Source organism: Pongo abelii, chromosome 4, assembly GCF_028885655.2.
Source record: "Pongo abelii isolate AG06213 chromosome 4, NHGRI_mPonAbe1-v2.0_pri, whole genome shotgun sequence".
Classification (NCBI taxonomy): domain Eukaryota; kingdom Metazoa; phylum Chordata; class Mammalia; order Primates; family Hominidae; genus Pongo; species Pongo abelii.
The window spans coordinates 116,567,412-116,584,496 of NC_071989.2; the positions used below are offsets into that span (position 1 = coordinate 116,567,412).

At 37.1% G+C, this 17,085-nt stretch overlaps 1 pseudogene; it reads left to right on the plus strand.

Moving 5' to 3' along the window:
- LOC134761504 (small ribosomal subunit protein uS10-like) overlaps nt 1–17,085 on the plus strand; it is a 162,789-nt pseudogene that overhangs the window by 16,491 nt on the left and 129,213 nt on the right.

Genomic DNA, 17,085 nt, shown 5'->3' on the forward strand with positions numbered 1-17,085 from the left:
TCTATCTATTCAACTCAAAACATAGCACACAGTAACAGTTGATTTTATGGTGTAAATGATGATGACATTCACTTCACAGGGACCTGTCCCAATGACTTGCCCTTAAGAGTGACTTAGCACACTGAATGATTGCTGGGACACACAGCAAAGAGGTCAGAGTAGTGCTAATTTAACTGACCTTGCTAGAATATGATAATTTTCACCAATGTGAATTGTCAATGTGAGCACTGAAACTGAATAACTTGTATTGCTCAAGATCTGTGGGCAAGAGACATTCAGTTTGCTAGGCTTTATAAAGTTAAAGAGTCATTTGATTTGTCCCTATATGACTGTTTTCGGGCACATTCCTGTGCTAATTAAGTCTATTTTTCAGGGATTTTCAGCAGTACATGCCCCATGTACTCAGGCATGAAAGGCAAGAACCTCTTTACATATTCATAAATTTGGAGAGGAGATTTGAGCTTCTCAGGAGAGGGTAAATTTGTGGCAGGAAGGTCTCAGGTGCTTGAGGCTATTTTCTTTTCCAAGGAGAAATTCTCATGTTCACCTCCTTTTCAGATTATAGAAAGAAATACTCTTGTCTATGAAGCTTCTAAGACTTAGAGACCCTGAATATAGAATAAACTTTTTGTGTGTAGCTAAATAGGACTAGTGAGTAATAGAAATATTTTAATATATTCTATTGCTGCATTAAAATCCTTGGAAATAGAATTCTAATAACACAGAAAAACCTAAAGACAGCTTCACTGTTAGCAATTCCTGGTAGCCTGCAGCTGCCCTCAGTCTCTGCTCCGCCAGCCTTTGCTCTAGAGAATAAAAGGGAGGAGGGGCAGAAGACAGGTCGTGGCAGCCTGAAGAGGTGATGAATTTTACTCACAGGCACAAATTAGATGATGCATGCTATACTCTGCCTTTTTGCCCTCGAAGAGTGGTATATTTGCCCTAAAGTTTCACTGAAACTGTCAGTTTTAGTTTCAAAATATAATAGATTTTAGTACCAGTTACTTAGTAGCAAATACATTTCCAAGAGAGATACAACTTGAGATTCCAAACTTTAGTCACATCTTTCCATTCCCCAGTTTCCTGATTGCACTCCTGCCTGTTCCAAAGCATCTGTAACGTGTCACCTCTCTGATACTCCAGAGTCTGGTGAAGAGATGTGACGTCTGTACACGTACATTACTCAAACTTGCCTTTGGCATAAAAGCACTGCTCCAGACATACATGTATTTGCTGTTGTCATTGTAACCTGCAACGTGTGTTGTATTGCACCTATAATGTTGTATGTAGTCACTGTTGATATGCTAATCTTGACATGGGCAGTTTATTTAATTAGTGAATAAATCAGGTGACAATAGATAAAGGTGTTTTCATTAGGACAATAAAAATGGCAGTGATTACACTGGTTCTAAGAGTGGTTAAGATTTTCAGAGATTTTCCTGGCCGGGCGTGGTGGCTCATGCCTGTAATCCCAGCACTTTGGGAGGCTGAGGCAGGTGGATCACCTGAGGTTACGAGTTCAAGACCAGCCTGGCCAACATGGCAAAACCTCATCTCTACTAAAAATACAAAAAATTAGCCAAGTGGAGTGGCGGACACCTGTAATTCCAGCTACTCGGGGGGCTGAGGCAGGAGAACCTCTTGAACCCAGGAGGTGAAAGTTGCAGTGAGCCAAGATCGTGCCATTGCACTCCTGCCTGGGCAACAAGAATGAAACTCTGTCTCAAAATATAAATAAATAAATAAGATTTTCAGAGATTTTCCATTAGGATGCAGGCTAAGCTGACATAACAAAGATACCCCCAAATAGAGTGAATGATGGAGTCACTACTCCACACGCTCATCCAAAATCTAGGCTGCTGGGCCAGCCCAACCATCCTTAATACATAGCTTACATCTGTAGGTCCAAGGCAGCTCCTCCAGTTGCCATTTCCCTAATGTTGGGAGTGGGAAAAGGAGCCCAGAGGAAGTGGTTTCTCTTTATGGAAATGACCAGAATTTCCCACATGTATGCTCCTATCTCAATCTATTATGCTGAATCCCATTTGGCTTCGCTTAGTTATAAGAAGGGCTGAGAAATGCAGTCTCAAACTAGGCAGTGATGTTCCAAGCTAAAACACAGGGCATCCTTTTATTAAAAAGAAGAAAGAATAAATATGTAGAATACTTAACAGTATCCTTTGAATTCCTTTCATTGATAACCAAAATGAAATACGAATAGAAGCAGACTCATCAGCAGAACAAGGAGAGATCATTCATCTGTATTATAGAATTCCTTTCTGACACTTGCATCCCGAAATGTTTGATAGTCAAAGTAGGACACATTTCTGGTCTCGGGCTAATTAATTTAATATTGATTTATGGGATCATTGATCCACCAAATAAAATATCATTTTAGAGAGTATAGAAACAAGTGACCTACTGAGACCTGAACATCACTCCCCACTATATTTGAAGATTTGCTAGATTTCCTGCACAATATAGCAGTCATTGGCCCAGCTATAGATCTTATTCGTCCCATAATATGGGGGACCAATACTATGTGTCCTATATTGTGAAGGGTCAACATACAGAGAACAAAAAGTGGACAACCAGTAGACATCAACCTGAAAGGAATAACCCTGAGTGCATCAACAACAACAACAATAATAAAAGATCTTGAATGTGTGTTTGGCAACTATGTACAATTATATTCAACTTAGAATCCTTCTTTGGTTTTGCAAAGTGGTAAATGAAAAAGGTCACCCTCTCTACTGCTCAACCCTGTTTCTACTTTCATGAGGCATAGGTAACATCAGATAATTGATCAGGGTATAAGCATACCTTCCTTTTTGTTAACCTTGCTAAAATAGAATTATATAATTTAAATGTAAAGCTCCAAAACCTCAGTTTATATAACTCAAAGTTATTTTGGTTCCTGCACATAGCAGATGAAGGAACAGTCTTCTGATAGCAAAAAATGCTTTTATAATTAAAATGTTGGTGATTTTATACAGAAAACCTATTGGAAAAATATGTATTTTTAAAATGTAACTACAAAGACAGGTAAATCTTTCTAAAAATATTCCTGCCATTGCATTTTATGCAGTTCCTAAAGAATAATGCATGTAAATTTAAGCTTTTTTCCTCTATGGAATCCATAATCATATTTGTACCACTGTACCCAACAAGGCATATTTGCAGTTCAGAGGTTGATAAGTATTTTTAAAATAGTATACGATTTATGATTATCCATAATAGTTGGAGAATTCCTTGGAGTATTGAGGAAAATTCTCTACATAGCTGGGCACAGAATGTTCTGTGTGTACAATTGGGAAAGAACAGTCTCTTCAATAAATGGCGTTGGAAAAACTGAATATCCATAAGCAGAAGAATGAAATTAGATCCTCATCTTATACCATATTAAAAAAAACTCAACTCAAACTGGATTAAATGTAAGACCTGAAACTGTAAAACTGCTAGAAGCAAACATAAGGGAAAAGCTCCACGACACTGATCTGGGCAATGATTTTTTGGATATGACAACAAAAGCACAGGCAACAGAAGCAAAAATAGACAAATGAGATCACATGGGCTTAAAAGCTTCTGCACAGCAAAGGAAACAATGGAGTAAAGAGACAACCCAGAGAATGAGAGAAAATATTTGCAAATGGTACATCTGATAAGGAGTTAATATTCAAAATACAAGGAACTCAACTTAATAGCAGGAAAACAACCTGCTATTTGAAAATGGGCAAAAGACTTGAATAGACTTTCTCTAAAGAAGACATACAAATGTCCAACAGGTACATGGAAAATGCTTAGCATCACTAATCACTAGGGAAATGCAATTTAAAACTACAGTGAGATATTACCTCATACCTGTTTGAATGGCTTTTGTCAAAAACATGAAAGATAACAAGTGTTGGAAAGGATGCAGAGAAAAGGAAACCCTTGTACACTGTCGATTGGAATGTAAGTTGGTACAGTACAAAGGTTCCTTAAAACCTAAACCTAAACATAGAACTACCATATGATCCAGTAAACCCACTTCTGGGTATATATTCAAAGGAACTGAAATCAGTATGTCAAAGGGATAACTGCAGTCCCGTGTTTATTGTAGCATTATTCAAAATAACCATGATAAGGATTAACCTAAAGTGTCCATCAAGAGATAATGAATAAAGAAAATGTGGTATGTATACATAATGGAATACTATTCAGCCTTAAAAGAGGGGAAATTTGGACATTTGTAACAACATGGATGAACCTGGAGGAAATTATGCTAAGCAAAATAAGCCAGGCATGGAAAGACAAATATCACATGATCTCACTTACATGTAGAATCTAATAAAGTAAAACTCATAGAAGGAGAGAGTAGAGTGATGGTGACTAGAGACTGAGAGTGTGGGGAGAGAGGGAAGGGGGGTTGTTGATCAAAGGGTACAAAGTTTTAGACAGACAAGAGGAATAGTTTTTGATACCTATTGCACATCAGGGTGACTATAGTCAATAATAACGTATTCTACATTTCAAAATAACTAAGAGTAAATTTCAGTGTCTCACACCATAAAAAATAATAGGTAAGTGAGGTGACGGGCATGTTAATTTGCTTGATTAGATCATGTCACATTGGATACATGTATAAAAACATCATGTTGTACCCCTTAAATGTATATCATTATTATTTGCCAGTTAAAAATAATATGAATAAGACTTTTTAAAATAAATAAAATATTGGTAAAATTTGTGCAGAAAATCTATTAGAAAAATATATTATTTTAAAATGCAACTACAAAGAAAAGTAAATCATTCTAAGTGCATTTCTGCAGTTACTTTTTATGCAATTCCTAAAGGATAATGCATGTAAACTTAAGCCTTTTTCTTCTATTGGATTCGTAATCTTATTTGCACCACGGTACTGAGCAAAGCATATTTGCAGTTCAGAGGCAGGTAAATATTTTAAAAATATTATACTACTGTATTTATGATTGTACATAATAGACTCCTTGGCTAGTTATTCTCTGTATGTATGATAAAATATCTATGTTCTACTTAGTAAACAACTTCAAAAAGGAAGAATAGAATATTTTTTGTTAACATGGTTGCAGAATTAACATTAAAAAAGCCTTCAAAGGAAAGAAAAAGGCTTGTTTGTTTTGACTCACAGAGTCATAATATGGAAATTCCTTCATTATTAATGATTGAAAACTAATAATATATTAAAACACTTCTTTCAAATAAGCACTGTGCTGAATTGAGTTCTATAATGTTGCAAATAAAAATTTAGCCCTGTACAGCAGATTCTTAAGAGAAAAGGTTATGTGTGGTAAAGATAAATTCCCAATTCTCAGATTGCTTTTCAATTATCTTGTCGTTCAAATAAAAAGTGTCATTGCATTGCACTCTGGCTTCCTCTCATCCTCCTATACGGTTAAGAATTTCAGAGACTGAAACATCTGGTTGGATGAATTTTATAAGAACCTTCAAGTTAAATCCAATCAGTGTGGCCTTCAAAGGCTAACTCAATTCTGTTTATATTGGAACCCAGCCTCAACTTGTAAAAGAGCAAATCAAGCAAGTATATTGGCTGAGACATAGGGAAATTTACAGTCTGTAGAGATTTTTATTGTAATTTATATCCAAAGTTAGGATTTAGCTTAGAGCCAAAAAAGAGAAGCCTCATGGGAAGAGCCAGTAGGTTAATGGTAGAGCACAAAATAAAGGCCAAGAATTGGGAAAGGGAGCTGGACACAAAACCAGGTTATGCTCCCAGCATGTCCTTGATGACTGATGGCATCAGCCCCAGGCAGGTTATGTGGTAAGACTAGAAATATTAAGGAATGGTATGGCAGAGGAGACTTAGACTACTCAGGTTCTTTACAATTGTTATTTTTATCCACCTATACATCCTTCTTTTTTTAACTAAATCCTGATGCCTTCCCAGAATCACCTTCTTCTGCATTTTCAATTCATGTGCTTCAAGGAGGTTCCTGTGACTTACGTCTAGGTAATCAGAGCATTCCATTCCGCTGATATGTAGTATTTGTCCACAGATGGACACACACCCAATCAGGGCCAATGAAATGTACTCAGATGTTTTGCTGGATCTGCTGAGAGGATATTTTGTTGTTGTTGTTAGACTTAAACTTGGAAGGTTGTGGAAGCAGGATTCATGCTGGACCTTTCATGTACTTGAAGCAGTAAACTCTATTTATTTGTACAAGCTACATTTGGTTAAATTTTCCCAAAGTTACAACCCAGGGAGTTATGATCAGGTGAACAGATGGTGACTTAAGAAATAAGCTAATTAATGCATCTTTTGTTCTCATCTTCATTTCTGAAAAGGAGGTCAACACAGTGTTTCTGAAAGTCTGAGTATACTTCCCAGAGGGGAGTCAAGTGTTTTTCTGTTTGACTCACTAAAGAGGCTTGCCTTTAACAATAATCATTTATTATCTCCCATGGTTTCTGTGAGTGAGATGGCTTATCTCTGATCCACAATATCCAGAGCTTCAGAAAGAAGGCTTGAAGATGGAGTAGGGGGGCGCGGGGGGGAGCGGGGCTAGAATCTTCATTCATATGTCTAGGAGTGGAGTTGATCCTGGCTATTGGCTGAGGACCTACCTAACTGGGGCTATAGGCCAAAACATTCACATATGGACTCTCCAGATTGCTAGGGCTTCCTCAAAAGATGGTGGCTGAGTTCGAAGACCAACCATCCTAAGAGAGACCAGGCAGAAGTCACATAACATCACTTCTACCACAATTTGTTAGCAGTGAATCCTTCCCACATTCAAGGAGAAGGGACTATAATTTTATCTTCTGAAATGAAGAGTTTAAATAATTTGCAAACATATTTTTAATTACCCCCAGATAAGGAGAGAGAGGAGTTTTCTTTACACTGCAGAACTAGTTAAAATGAGGCAAATTTTCATCTATAAGAGCAGAAAGTTAAAAGATGCTATCTAACAAATCAAGAAAAGTTATAATAAATGTTTTATTTAGACATATGGCAGTAACCTGTAAAAGAATTACAAACAGAAATAATTTAAAGTGATTGTCCCTGGGTACTGAGAATTCCACTGAAGGAGACAGTTGCTTTACATTATAAGGTCTTTAGTAGTGTTTAAGCTTTTCTCAAGCTATAAACCTATATTACTCTTGCTAAAATTGTAAAAATTAAACATTTAAATATTCATATATATCCTTCCCAAATCTCAAGTGTTTTCTTCTTTAAAAATTCTTCTCTAGCTTCTCTCCGCCTCTATTTTGGGTTGGGTAGCCCTCCAAAGGGCCACAAACCTAAGATCTGCCACATTGCACTGTAGTGACTTGTGTCTCGTGATAGTTGGGATGCTCACTGAGGGCAAGACTGTCTTGTATCTCTGTGTGATAGTTAGTACTGAGTGTCAACTTGATTGGATTGAAGGATGCAAAGTATTGATCCTGGGTGTGTCTGTGAGGGTGTTGCCAAAGGAGATTAACATTTGAGTCAGTGGGCTGGGGAAGGCCGACCTACCCTTAATCTGGGTGGGCACCATCTAATCAGCTGCCAAAGTGGCTAGAATATAAAGCAGTCAGAAAAACGTGAAAAGATGAAGCTGGCCTAGCATCCCAGCCTATATCTTTCTCCTGTGCTGGACCCTTCCTTCCCTCGAACATCAGACTCCCAAGTTCTTCAGTTTGGGACTCGGACTGGCTTTTCTTGCTTGTTAGCATGCAGATGGCCTATTGAGGCACCTTGTGATTGTGTGAGTTAATACTTAATAAACTTCCCTTTTTGTATGTATATCTACCATATTAGTTCTCTCCCTCTAGAGAACCCTGACTAATACACTCTGTATTTCCAAAGTAAAGCATAATAAATGGCATGTGATAACTACACAGTAAACCTATTTTAATATATAAAGAGGAGTGACATGTTTGGATGTGCCTTAAGAAAAATAACTCATAGCCATATTGCTAGTAGAGTATGCATGTGGCAGGGGTGGGGGGAGCATTGTATATCTGTAAGTTTTGCGAGTGCATGTTTGGGAGCCATGGGAAGGAATGAAATCCTGTAAGGAGCTTTTGTAACATATCAGTGATACGATTCTGAAGGTGTGAGGCAGGGTGGTGGCAGGGAGAATGGTGAGACAATCATGGGAGACATGATTTGATGTAGAATAAACATAATTAGCACTGAATGTGGGGTGTGAGGGGAAAGGGACCAATACAGAGGACACAGATAGGAAAGACCACAAAAGGACTTGTGGTGTTGTAGGTAAGGGAAAAGCCATGCCATAGGGTCAGCGTGGCCAGGTCTAGTGGTCTATGGATTCCCCATTCCTACGCCGTCAGTCTTCTGAGGCAGTTCTCCAACCTAACCTGGGGTTTGCATACCTGCATCTTGGACAAAGCTGAAGTGTCTGAATACCAGGACTTCTACAGTTATACTTCATGAAGGCAAAAAGCTGTGAAAGAAGTTAAGCATGCTCACAGTCAGGATGTGGTTAGAGCTGAGACGGGTCAAAATGGGGAGCTTAATATGGGCCAGTTATCATCAGACTGTAAGAAAGTATGATAGTGTATATTTCCCATAAGCAATTCCATCCAGATTTTTCACTGTATTATTTAGATTTGCTTGGGAGAAATTGTATGGGTTTCTCTCTTATCAGCCCCTGTGCTTTTTTCAGTGATCTTTGGGGGACACTGTGCAGTCATTAAGATTTAAAATTTTGAAGACTATTCAACAACAAGGAAAATTATGATGAGACATTAAATGAAAAACAAACATAAAATTGTATCTACACTGTGATAACTATAAAAATGTATCCATGTATATGCATAGATGTTGGTAAGAAACTCAGAAGTTGTATTTGTTTGGGTGTCAAGAGAGTTTAAGGACCTTTCTCACATTGTAGTTTCCATTACCTTTGTTTGAACCAAGAATATTCACTCAATACGTTATTTGTGGATTTTAAAATAGTACTGAGAAAGTTGCATTGCTCACAGTCATGACTGTGATAGAGTAAACATAGGGCATCTCCTGATCAGATAAAGTATATTAAAAAGAAGGGACCCAAGGCCCTTAAGTCAGAGAACAGGAATTTCTATGGAGTTTAGAAATGAAATGAGATTTGATTGTATGTTATAAAAAATGTGTCAAATTTGAAAAAATATGTGCTCTAACAAGTGATATCACAATCAGAATAGAGCCATTTGTCATTCTTCTGAAAAATAATATATGACAAACAAAGAGTCTCCAATGTAATGATCAGAAGTACAACTAGGAGCCCTGAGGATCCTGGTATTGGAAATTAGGTAAAAAGAAGGTGGGGGGTGCAGCAGTATAGAAATACGTTTTTTCACCAAAAGCTTTGGAGAAAGATGGGGAGTGGGGAGTTGGGATTTTATAACAGCAGATTCAAATTAAGCCATATGAAGTAATACCAACTAATGCAAGCAAGAGTAAAAGCAATTTTTAAAAATATCCTGAGATAAAAATTCCAGACAATAAAGATGGCATGGTACAGAAATATATTTATTTTGACTCTTGCAACCTCATGAAAAAATAGTGCTAGGATTGAAAAAGACATCAACCTACAAGAACATAGAGAAAAGTTTAGGAGCAAAACAGCAACAATGTCTTGGGAGCCAGAAAGCAGATGAATAAATCTTAAATATCAGGGTAGATGTGAGAAAATGACATAACAAGCCAGCAGCAAGGAGAGTTGAAAGATTTTTACCATAGAATCCCAAAAAACCTCAGAAATAGGTAGTAGTAGGTATTTGTAGAAGAGAGGGTTAGCAGGAATTCTTTTTGTTTTTTGTATTTTGTATTTTTTTGTTGTTGTTAATTGAGACAGAGGCTCGCTCTGTTGCTCGGGCTGGAGTGCCGTGGCGCTATCTCAGCTCACTGCCAACCTTTGCCGCCCAGGTTCAAGCAATTCTCTTGTCTCAGCCTCCCAAGTAGCTGGGATTACAGGTGCCTGCCACAATGCCTGGCTAATTTTTGTTGTATTTTTAGTAGAGACACGGTTTCACCACGTTGGCCAGGCTGGTCTTGAACTCCTGACCTCAGGTGATCCACCCGTCTCAGCCTCCCAAAGTGCTGGGATTCACAGGCATGAGCCACTGCACTTGGCTGCAGGAATTCTTAAAATGAGGACTAGGGTGAGAGTCTGTTTAAGAAACAGTTAGATCACCATATCCTCTCCCTCACTCCACACAGCCAAGTTATCGACCCCGCCCAGCCACTGCGAAAAGACTTAACTTGGAGAGAATAAAAGGTATGTAGAATAGGGAACACTGAAAACAGGGCAAATGAGTGACCTTTACATACAGAATGCTGAAATCTCCAGTTTCTATGGATAACCAGTCGTTAGGGAAAAAGCCTCCAACATGACAAAGGCATCAAAACAAGGAAACGGAAGACAGCAATCTGTAGGAAATAGAGACTCCACAGGGCGAAGAAACTTCAAAAAAGAGTGTTCATGTGTGTGCCTGTGTGTATACACACAAGTATATGATTAAGTGAAAATGGTGCTTACCTATTTTGGAAAACCACTGTACATCCTTTATAATAAAAATATTCAGATGAACAAGTAGCAGTTAAATTACCCATAGCCCACACCTGCATCATAACTAGGAGACTGAGAAAACATACAAGTCAAAAAACAAATATCCAAGACAAGCAGAATTAGCTCCAGGACACACAAGAGATTTAATGGTCAGGCAGAGATGATGTAGAAGAGAATAGAGTATAGTGGGTTCATCTCAAAAAGGTGAGAATCCCATTCGCGTGGGAAAATACTAAGGACAAATCTGAGACCTGGCTACTAATTAATCAAAAGTAAGGAAGGGGCTGGGAAATGTGTTAAACTAGAATAGCTGGGTGCAGTGGTGTGCACCTGTAGTCTCAGCTCATAGGAGATGGAGGCAGAAGGATTGCTTACCCAGGAGTTCAAGTTCAGCCTGGGCTGAACCTTTCAGAGACCCCAGCTTTTTGAGGAGGACATGGTTGTAGGTGCTGTGGATCTCTGGTCGGCATGCTCCTGCTCCTGACTCACCGCTGTTCGCTCTCGCCGAGGAACAAGTCGGTCAGGAAGCCACGCAGCAACCATGGCTTTTAAGTTATCGGAAAAACACCCTTGGAGCCGGAGGTGGCAATTCACCGAATTCGAATCACCCTAAGAGCCGCAATGTAAAATCCTTGGAAAAGGTGTGTGCTGACTTGATTAGAGGCGCAAAGGAAAAGAATCTCAAAGTGAAAGGACCAGTTCGAATGCCTACGAAGACTTTAAGAATCACTACAAAAAAACTCCTTGTGGTGAAGATTCTAAGACATGGGATCGTTTCCAGATGAGAATTCACAAGCGACTCATTGACTTGCACAGTCCTTCTGAGACTGTTAAGCAGATTACTTCCATCAGTACTGAGCCGGGAGTTGAGGTGGAAGTCACCATTGCAGATGCTAAAGTCAACTATTTCAATAAATTGATTACCAGTTGTAAAAAAAAAAAAAAGAGAGAGAGAGAGACCCCCATCTCTTAAAAATACAGACAAACCAGAGGTGTCAGTTTTGAGAAGGCCCCACTTCTGGTTGAGAGGGAGGTGATGTCCTTTGTAATTTGGCAATAAAGGCAAAGGGAGTGGCTGAATATAAGGACCTGTTAAAATAATATAACATAAAAATTAGAGCCGAAAACATTTTTCTAAAGCATAATTTATTAAGGGAACTGCATTATATCAACAAAAGAAAGTAATCTTTTTTTTTTTTTTTTTTTTTTGAGACGGAGTCTCGCTTTATCGTCCAGGCTGGAATGGCGTGGCGCGATCTTGGCTCACTGCAAGTTCCGCCTCCCAGGTTCACGCCATTCTCCTGCCTCAGCCTCCCGAGTTGCTGGGACTACAGGTGCCCGCCACCATGCCCAGCTAAATTTTTTTGTATTTTTAGTAGAGACGGGGTTTCACTGTGTTAGCCAGGATGGTCTCGATCTCCTGACCTCGTGATCTGCCCGCCTTGGCCTCCCAAAGTGCTGGGATTACGGGTGTGAGCCACCGCGCCTGGCCAAGAAGGTAATCTTACACTAAGAAATAAAGTAAACTACTCAAATCCCCTCCTCCTTAGAACAGAATTGCTTATTATTTCTGGACTTGAAAAACACAGTAGAAATAGTCATGAAAAAAACAGGATCCATGCAGTTATAATATTAAAAAAAAACATAATGAAAATAAAAACTTTTTAGCAGATTAAAACACTGAAAAACAAAGCAAAGGAAAATAAAGAACAAAACTATGAAACAGAGGAAAACTGAAACAAAATATTCTCCATGAACTAAGTATAATCCCCAAAGCAACTGCAAATGTGAAGGACCACTACAGATCAGAAATTAAAAATTCAGAATAGTAATGGGTAAGCAATAAAAAGATATAAAATACAATCTGAATAAACTCATGGAAATAATTTTTGTTTCAAAAGACAGAATCATTTTTAAAAGAAAAACTAAATTACAAGATACCCAAGGAAAATATATAGGACCTGGTACAGTAAGAATTATATGGTCTAGAAAGTAAAAGAACCAAAAGAAATGTAGAAATGAAGACAAAGGTGAATAACAAGAAATAATATCCAAAATAACAGGAAAATAAGATCCAAAGTACATATAATTAAATTCCTAGAAGATAATGCAATACAACATACTAGAACTATAATCAAACTATAATTAAAGAAAAGTTTTCTGAAAGAAAAAAAGTTCTTAATTTACATATAAAAGAACCCAGTTTACCAGGAAAATTTTCCCGATTAGTAAACTTGAAGGTGTTAGTAAAACTCTTAGATCTTAAAAATTAAATGTCCGTTGAGTTCTCCAGTCACTTAAAAAATAAAATAAAATTGACATCAATGACTCAACAGCAATAAACAAAGCAAGACAATAGTGGAGAAACATATTCAAAAAACTTAAGGAAAATGTGAGTCAAAGATTTTATATCCAGCCAAATTATCAGTCAGGTTTTAAGAATATAGAAAAACAATTTTTAAAATGCAATAGTTCAGAGAATATTTGTGGTGGACTCAAAATGGCTACAAATTCTCTTGACCCTTCTCTCATCAACAGGTGAGTTCTAAGTCACCTCTTCTTGCAGCTGGGCTCCATGACTACTCTGACCAACAGAATATTGTAGAAGGCCTGCTGTGTCCATTTTTAGGCCCAGGATGTAAACTGGCAGCTTCTACTTCTCATCTCTGGAAAAACTAGGTCTTTGAGCCCTAAAGCCACAATGTAAAAAGCTCACTACCCTGTTAGGAAGAACTCATAAAGACGCCCTGAGATTATATGGAGAGGAAGGGGTTAAACCCAGCCTTGCAGCCATTCCTGCCATGGCCTGAGCCATCTAAGTGATGCCATCTTGGATCCTCAAGACCAGCTCAGTTGCCAACTGAATACTGTGTAATGAATACTGTGTAATGACATTAGTTAGTGCCAATAAAGCAGAAGAATCACCCATCCAAGCTCTGTCTGAATTTTTGATCCACAAAATCTTGAGATATAATAAAATGGTAGGCTTTTTTAAACCACTAGGTTTGATGTCAGTTATTATGCAAAAGTAGTTCACTAGAAAAATATGGAACTCTAAACTCTTCTAAAAGAATTTGAAATCATGTAACTATTTCTCCTGACAAGGTAATAATATGAGAACTAAAATAAATATATATTAATTGTCATATACTTAAGGAAAGCAGGAGAGAGAAAGAAGAAAAAACTTGCTGACTACTGCAGAGGTAACTGATGGCCATCAAAACATGTTGTGTAAAATTTTCGTGATAACAAGAAACTAAGTAAGAAAAAGCAGGGACAAAAAGCAGTAACCGAATTATTAATATAAAGGCTACCATGAAACAAAAACACAAACCTTTGTAAGTATTTAAACATTTTCCAAAAGTTTTAAAAGAGCTAAGATTGCATATTGAAAGACATAGTCAACACAAGACACATTATACATACCCCTCAGATCAAATATATCAATTTTACTTATAAATATAAGTGAGCCTAACTCACCAAAGAGATAAACCTAAAACAAAGTGATTCAGCAAGACTAAAAATAAAGGAAAGGGGAAAAACATATGAGGCAAAAGTAAACATAAAAATTAAATTTAAGCAACGTTTGTGATTTTGATATCTGACAAAGAATAATGCAAGTAAAAAAGCAATAAATGATAAATAAGACAAAGAAGGACTTTTTATAATGCCATAATTCACAACGAAACTGTAACAGTTATAATTACCTATACATAAATAACACAGCAGCTGCATAAGGCAGAAAATATAAGAATGTAATGAGAAATAGAAATATCTAATAAAAGGAAACCTTTATCTCACTCAGTTCAAGACAGGTCAAGCAAACAAATATATGCACAACATAAAATAAATATAATGAAAATATAACAATTTTTATTCCTTGGTTGTAAAAATACATTGTCTTTTCAAACATTTATGGAACATGAATGACATTTTACCATATATTCGTTTACAAAGAAAATCTCAATAAGTTCCATGAGGTAGAACTAATACAATATTAGCTAACCGTAATGCAATAAAATTAGAAATAAAAGTTTGTAAAAGTACATTTTACTTGACCAAGTTGTAAACTGTAATATATAATGTTTGAGTTAAAGGGAAAATACACTGATGTTGCAAAAATCTCTAAAACCAAAGAAATCACTACATATCATAATCTATGGGATACAATTAAAACTGTTCTCAAAGTAAAATTCATAGCTTTAACAACTCATACCAGGGATCATCAAGCCACAGCCAGTGGGCCAAACTCAACCTGCCATTTGTTTTGAAAAGTTATATTGGAACTCAGCCATGCCATTCTTTTCAGTATTGTCTATGGCTGCTTTCCTCCTACAAAGGCAGAATTGAGTAGTTGCAGTAGGAAGAATACGGCCCACCAAGTCAAAGCTATATACTATTTGATCCTTTACAAAAAAAGTTGCCATTTGCTCATTTACATTAATAAAATAGAATAAAAATAAAATTAGTTAATTTAGAAAAAAGTAAACTAAGAAAAGATAAAAGCAAAAATTTGGAAATGGTAAAAGAAAACAGTACAACAAAAAGTTCAATAAATAACCTCACAAATTGAAAAATATCAACAAAGTACCCACCTTGCTGACCTTAGGAAGAAAAAAAGAAAACACAGATGCACAAGGTTGGGAAGAACAAAGGGAAATCAACCATGTAGCCATTAAAATAGAGAAAATTTACAAAAGTCTAGTCTTCAAGAATGTGTCAACAAAAACAATCTAAAATATGTGCCCACGATAGATAGGTTACAACTTGGTTCTATGCATTTTGGTCCATAAAGGCAGGACATCTGGAAGCAGGGTAGCTTCTAGGTCATAAGCAGATTCAGAGATTTTCTGATTGGCAATTGGTTGAAAGGGTTACTATCTGAAGACCTGGAAGAAATGGAAAGGAATGTCCGGGTTATGATAAGGGTTGTAAAGACCAAGGTTTCGATGAAGGCTCCAGGTAGCAGGTTTCAGATAGAATAGATTGTAAATGTTTCTTATCAAACTTAAAGAGCCTGTTCTATCAGTAATTCCAAAAGAGAGGAGGGTATAATGAGGCATGTCTAACACCCCCTACCCATCATGGCCTGAACTAGTTTTTCAAGTTAACTTTGCAATGTGCGTGGCCAAGAGGAGTGATCCATCCAGATGATTGGGAGGCTTAGAATTTTATTTTTGGTTTAAAAATGGAAGTATAATTTAGTATTAGGAAAACTATTTACCTAATTCACCATATTAGTATATCTAAGGAGAAAATCCATAGGCTTATCTTCATAAGCCCTGTAAAGATCTTTTTAAAAAATTCAGTACTCATTCCAGATAAAAACACTTGGTTACGTAGGTATCAATAAATACTTCTTTAACATTACTTTTCAGATATGTGATTTACAAATATTTTCTCCCGTTCTGTGGATTGTCTTTTCATTTTGTGGATGGTATTCTTTGAATCTAAGAAGTTTTAAATTTTTCTGAAATCCAATTTATCTACTTTTTTTTTTTTTTTTTTTTTTTTGAGAAGGAGTCTCACTCTATCACCTAGGCTGGAGTACACTGGCACAATCTTGGCTCACTGCAACTTCTGCCTCCTGGGTTCAAGCAATTCTCCTGCCTCAGCCTCCCGAGCAGCTGGGATCACAGGCGTGTGCCACCATGCCCAGCTGATTTTGTATTTTTAGTAGAGACAGAGTTTCACCATGTTGGCCAAGCTGGTCTCTTGTCTCGAACTCCTGACCTCAGGTGATCTGCCCACCTCGGCCTCCCAAAGTGCTGGGATTACAGGCATGGGCCACCGCACCTGGCCCAATTTATGTACTTTTTTCCTTCAATGGCTTGTGCTTTGGGTGTCATGTCTAACACATCATTGCCTAATCCAAAGTTACAAAGATTTATAATCATATTTTCTTCTAAGAATTGTATGATTTAAGGTCTACATTTAGGTCCTTGATCCATTTTCAGTTAATTTTGTATATGGTATATGGTGGGGATCTAACTTCATTCTTTTGCCTGTACATATCCAGTTGTCCTGGCATAATTTATTGAAAAGATTATTCTTTCTCCTGTTAAATATACTTGTTTTAAAATGCCATTTATATTTGTCTTAATTTGAGAATTTAGTCTCAATTTTTTCATGATATCAAAGGTTAAGTATCTTTAGAAATGTAATAACATTATTTGTTGAGCAACTGCTATGTACTGGGCACCGTCTTGGTGCTCGTTCTCTTTTTAATTTATTCATTCCATAATATTTATCAAGCAACCTCTATGTGCCTTTGTCCCGGACCCTGGTTTTTGCCTAATACAATAGAAATACAGTGTCTGGTGGTTGATACAGTGTCTGCCTTCCTGGGAATTATATTCCACTGGGGTAGATGAGAAAATAATGTGTGATTTAATCTGAGAAAGTAAAATTTTCTATGAAGAAAAAGAACAAAAAGGTGACATAGATTGACATGGATAGCAGGTGGACTATTAGAGTAGTCAGAAAAGGCCTATTGGGGAAGGTGACTTTTGAGCAGACACCTGAAAGATTGGAGGAGGCA